Source organism: Anguilla rostrata, chromosome 7, assembly GCF_018555375.3.
Source record: "Anguilla rostrata isolate EN2019 chromosome 7, ASM1855537v3, whole genome shotgun sequence".
Taxonomy (NCBI): Eukaryota; Metazoa; Chordata; class Actinopteri; order Anguilliformes; family Anguillidae; genus Anguilla; species Anguilla rostrata.
Genome location: NC_057939.1, coordinates 28,399,802 through 28,405,801, shown reverse-complemented (window position 1 = coordinate 28,405,801; position 6,000 = coordinate 28,399,802). Strand labels below are relative to the sequence as shown.

At 40.5% G+C, this 6,000-nt stretch overlaps 1 protein-coding gene across 3 annotated transcripts in view; it reads left to right on the top strand.

Annotated features, from left to right (window-relative positions):
* Positions 1 to 1,581: 1,581 nt before the first annotated feature.
* The window catches only part of LOC135259519 (palmitoyltransferase ZDHHC5-A-like), a 42,587-nt gene continuing 38,168 nt past the window's right edge, over positions 1,582 to 6,000 (top strand). For 2 of the 3 annotated variants that reach the window (XM_064344016.1, XM_064344018.1), the window contains exon 1: positions 1,582 to 2,604. The gene's annotated coding sequence lies outside the window, so the exon portion shown is untranslated. Of the gene's footprint in view, positions 2,634 to 6,000 lie in introns of all 3 variants that reach the window. The other variant, XM_064344017.1, reaches the window with a different exon arrangement.

Genomic DNA, 6,000 nt, shown 5'->3' with positions numbered 1-6,000 from the left:
TTTTTCCAAAACCAGCTAGATGAAATATACACAGAAAAAGCAAAAGGAGCTTTTATTCGCTCTCGAGCTAAATGGCTTGAAGAGGGTGAGAAAAATTCCTCATATTTTTTTGGACTATAAAAATTTAGACAAAAGAAAAAAATCAATAGTCTGTCAATTGATGGTCATGTAACAGATGATCCTGATTTAATACATAAAGATTTTTCGTATTAGCGAGCTGTACAAGTCTAACTATTCTCACTCGGATTGCAAAATCCTAATAGATAATATAGCTGATCAAATACCAGTGATAGATTAGGGATGTAAACAGTGTACAGAGGTTGATATTTCCGTTGAAGAATTGGATACTGCAATTCTGCAAATGAGTAATGGTAAGTCCCTGGACTTGATAGTTTAACTATTGAGTTTTATAAGCATTTCTGGGCAGACATACGACATTTGTTACACAAATCATACCTAGAATGCATTGAGAAAAACAGTCTCTCCCCTACAATGAAACATAAACTTATAACCCTGCTGCCTAAACCTAATAAGGATAAATTACTACTTGATGGCTGGAGACCCATAACTTTATTATGTAACGATTACAAACTCTTAGCCTTAGTATACGCTAATAGACTCAAAACAGGTTTAGAAAAATTGGTTGGTGAATACCAATCGGCTTTCATTAAGGGTAGGCATATTCACAATCATACTCGGTTGATATTGGATATGCTCGACTATGATTCATACACAAAGTGCTTTGCAGTGGAACCCTAATAATAGGAATTCCAGCAATTATAATAGGGTTCCCTGCTTCGCAGTGGAATGCTAATGACGATTTATTTTTTATAACTGCATATTTGTTTTTAGAAACACAAATTGCTTTCTAGAAACAATAATTTCTTTTTAGAAATGAAGGCATATTTTTAGAAATGTGGATTTCTTTGTTTAAATAAGGATGTATTTTAATAAATAAGAATTTCTTTTTAGAAACAAGGATTTATTTTTTATAAACAAGGATTTCTTTTTAGAGATAAGGATTGCACCTCTGGGCCACCGTAGCAAACATATGTGTGGATAGGTTTCTAAGAGTCAAGATTGATTTAATAGGCCTCATATGTCGAAATTCTATCTGTATTTACGTTTTAAAAAATCTATGTTTCCGCCCAGCCTTTCTGTATCCTGAATGATTGTATGTTTCTTGGTATAGGAGGGACCAAGCAGTGAAACCTAGGAGGTTTCGGGAAACAGCCTCTACTGCGCATGTTGAGGGCAAAGGAGTTTTTGGATTTGGATTTAATGTAGAAAACCGAGGTGATTTAACAACCGAAGAAAACCTCATCGGTCAATGTTTTGTGATCATAAATTTCATTGTCTGACAGTTTGTTAAACAATGGTTGCTTTGGTCAAGAACTCGTGAAAAAATGTCTTAAATGTACATATTTGATTACATATTTTTCCAATCTGCTTTCCATAACGTAACGATCGTTAATCTAGTTTCAGAAGAATACCATCGGGGAAGTTTTATTTTGCCTTCAAAAATCTGATATTCTCCATTCATTTCATAAGAGCTCCAATGTTTTGCCCTCAGCATGCGCAGTACAGCCAGTTTACTTCCGGGACTTCACAAGTTTAGGTTAGCTGAAGGCGTGCTTGCCTAGTTAAATGTGCATATCTGGATCAGGGAGGTCCAGGGTACTGTGGTTTGCCGTTGCTACTTAGCGCCAGCAACACAACTAACTGTGGTGCTACTGGATATCGACATAACATTAAAAACCTTGCAACATTTAACCTATCCAGGAACCGCCTGGCAAATAAAAGCCAAGACATCACAGAAAACAGCGAACATATGAAAAACATCTCCGCGTAAATATACCTTACCCGGTAAAGCTAGTTAGCATTTGTAGCGAGACGGATCTAACTAATGAATCTTGGTACGACTAGGCATAAATACGAGATGCAGCAGGTCGATTCCGGGGACTGGGCGGCTAGCTGTGGCTTTATCGTTAAACTGAACGGGTTATGGATGATTTGACTCGCGTTAGTTTTTTCATCGATTAAAAGCCGGTCAGGAATACGTCGACAGAGTGCCAAATGCACCGATGCCAACTAACCATGCATGTTGGATAAGATTTATAGGGTTTACCGCTTCTTGTGCCAAAACCGAAGACGTAAATTAGCTGGCTCTAGATTACTAAAATTGCGTGTGAGCAAAACCAGTTTCCACGCGTTCAGTTACTCGTGTTTTTTTTTTTTTGGGGGGGGGTGTGTAACTCCGATATACCATAACCATAGCAAGCTAGTTGGCTCTGTTTTCCGGTGGAGCTGTGCACCCTCACATTATAATTCCCGATTGTTCCTGAAAGATAATCTGCAGCGGGGGGTGTTTTTAACTGGCGATCCCAGCTGCCTGTGTTTACGGAACCATAGGATTAAGTTGGTCTTAAATCTACGCCCCAGGGCTGGATCCTTCGGCTGGAGCGAACCCAGTTTAACACATTCATCACCGGGATAGAGGACGAAAGTCCGCGGATTCACTTTTGGGCCTAGACTAAACCGAGTGTCGGACTACAACGCTACATCCAAACCACCCCGACTGGGCTCACCTGCAGCACATTAGAGGCAAGGCTTTCCACCCCATGAGCTAACCGGTGAACATTTATTTCAATATGTATTAATGGCATGAACCCAACCCTTGGCCCGTTTTGTGATGTAGGTAACCAGCGCTACACAATTAATTAGACTAACGACGTTAGCAATCTAATCCTGCTGCACGCAAACGGAATGTCGCCGGCGACCTAATGCATCTAAGACCCACTCTTCATCTAGGTGTCAAACTAAATCTTTGAGAATAAAGACAGTACCTATGAGGAAAACGGTTTCTTCGTTGATGATAGTCGGCTAGGTAGTAAATGGGACCGCTGCTGATTGAATACAGGTTATTTTGAAGTTTAAATTCATTTGATTGGCCTTGTACAATGTATTTTTTCAATTGGATTATTGCGTGCAGCTCTTGACTGATTAGAAATGAAACGGTGTCTTTCGTCTAGGCATACGAGAGAGGTTTTGTGATTAATTTCTATCTAAAGGTGACTTGATTCCTGTCAGACGTTGGTTTTTGTTATAATGCATCGTTAATTTTTTAAATAATTAAACCATCTGCTGTTGGTTAGTCATTGAATGCAGTTGACTGGTGATATTACGTATCTGTCTTAAAAAGTTTTTAGGATTGCATTGCTAGAATTAATGTTACTGCATCTTCTACAAGTTCTTGTATCCTGAATATGACTATATTGGTGTAATATTGTGAATCTATAAACTCATATTAACTCATCAAAATGTGTTTGAAAAAACAATAAATAACAACCAAATTGTGGTATGAATGAATCCTGTTTGCTGGCGTTGGTGTGTGAAGGTATTAGCCTGTCATTTGAGTTGAGCTCATTTGCTCTGAGTTTGCTCTGCGTACACTAAGTGGGACTAACCTGGAAGTTTGTTTAGGGGTTTGGGCTGGTATTATTTTTTCTTTGTTACTCTGCAGATGGCACAAAACCGATAACGTTTGCTTAACTGTACTGCCCTGGTTTTTCTTTAGAACTACATCCTCACCTTGGGACCTCACCTGTCCCCCACAGCTTTAATACAGATTAAATGAAACATAAAATACATTTTTGCAGATGAGACCGCTGTTGGCAGATGATCCAATCGTTTTGAAACATAATAACATAAGATTCAAGCCTGATTTTTGCACACACAATGTAAAAACAGAGCTCTGTATAGCTCTGCAGCTGATGTTGTTGACGGCCTGTTAATAAACTGGTACACTATGCCATTACTCTGGAGCTCTGCAAGGTGTGGTGATGTTCTACCAGGTAAAAAGTGACAGTGTTATTTTTCCCTAAGGAGCCACAGTGCTGGAGTATTCAGTTCAATTTGTTGAATGATGCAAGTGCAGTGTGTTAGCTGAAACAAGTATTGTTCATGATGCCAAATCAAAATGACTGCAGATTGCCCATCAACTGCATTTAGGCTACACCAGACCATGACTATCAGCCTCACTGTGATCAGGACCAAATCGTTGAGGTGTGCTCCCCCCAGTTCTCTACCAAATGTGTCAATGAGAACCTTGGTCTAATTGTCAGACTCCAGAAAGTCCTGGCGGGCTGCAGTCTGTGTTGGGTTTTGGTGATTCGCAGCACTTTAGTACTTAATTGAATCCATTGATAAAGAGCCCAGAGTCCACACACCTTGTTTACAAGGCCTAAGATGGCTTCTGATTGAAAAGCTGCATTTCCACCAAAAGTACCCAGAACTTTTAGTCCCAGGAACTACTTTTCACGCAGAACTACCGCATACCTCACATAACTGTATCAAACGTTTTGAGTCAATTACAACGGGCTACCAAAGAAAATCCGGAAGAAAATATTCAGCAACTGAATTAATCCGTTTGAATGTTTTGGTACATAATATGCTGTCCCAGCACGAATGCTTAGCATTTTATAAAACGAATACTAAAGCAAGAAAAGAACAGAAGAGCACACGTTATAATTCCAAGACGTTGGCAGGCTATAACCAAAACTAGGCTACTGCGCCACATAACATACAAGTTTGATTTGAAGTTATTATGAAAATAAATCTGTTTGCGGCTGCAGATTTTTAAACATGGCGGTTAAAAATAAAACACTGCAAGTAGTCGACCAATCAGAAATGTTCAGCGCTTGCGCCCCACCCCAAAGGTTCCGGTACTTTTGGAAAGTACTACCCCCCGAGCAGGAACTTTTTTGGGGGTAAAATAAAGCCCCCGGAACTAAATTTAGACCCTAGTTCCTGCGGTGGAAACGCAGCTAAAGAAAACCACAAAAACCTGTAGGACTGAAGTTAAACCTGCAGGCACGGCGGCTACCCCAGGACTGGAGTTAAACCTGCAGATACTAACTGCCCTAGACTTTCCCTACTTTGTGTTCACTGTAAGACTGCAAAACCTGATGGACCTTTCTTCCTTGATGTGACATACTTGTGTAATCCACGCTTTCATAATTGACACAGATTCAGGACACAGATTGAGTGAAGGCACTCCATGCTTGCAGAGTCATGAGTTCTGATTGGGCGTGTGTGGATTCAGTCAAGTTTTTCAGAGAGCCTTAGAGCTCGTAGCTCTTAACTGAATCTCACATAACAGAGTCTGTGGATGCTGACCCTTTTAATGTCTCTTGTAACAAAATCCACCTTTATCTGATATTTCTCTCTCTCATTCCTGCTCTGTCTCCTCCACATGAGTCACTCCAATCCTCAATCTCCTGTCCTCCTTCCCCATCTCTTTCTCTATCTCTTGTTCCATCTCTTTACTTGCTGCCACATTTTCTCTCTTGCCCCCCACCCCTAGTTCTAATTGCAGTTCCTGTGTGTGTTTGTTTGTCAGGTTCCTCTGGCATGTCAGGGCATCATTTTTTTAAGGATGGTCTCAGCCAAAGCAAATGAACTCTGCTACACCTTACCCAAGTTACCTGTGCACAGACACACTTCCTCTTTGTACAGTTTACCAGTACTGAAGCACAGACTCTACACTGACATCACCAGCCCATTACCATGTTTAATCTGGCCCAGAAATCTGCCGTGGGTTTTTATATGACTGTTTTTATTTCTATAACAACTGTTTCCGTGCAGGAATTTGGTGAATAATGAAATGTTCGGCTTGGCTTTATGGCCCAGAGAATAGCACAGTGTGTGCGTGTGACCCCAGGGCTACAGCACAGCGCTACGCTCCCATCACCTGGGAGCCGTCTGAATGCCATGCGGCTGAATTACTATTTTTCCTCTTTATTTATAGTGGAGTTTTGACAGACTGAGGTTGGTGTTTCATTTTTTTAAAGGTTTGTTGTAAAGCCCATGGAAGAGAGCTGCTTAATTAGTCACCTGCCAAGCATTCTGTGTGCACTGACCTTATTTTACAACTGTAACTCTACTCAAAGCAGAAGTGCTATCTAGTGCTGTTGAAGGTCTGTTTTGCTCTTCGGCTCA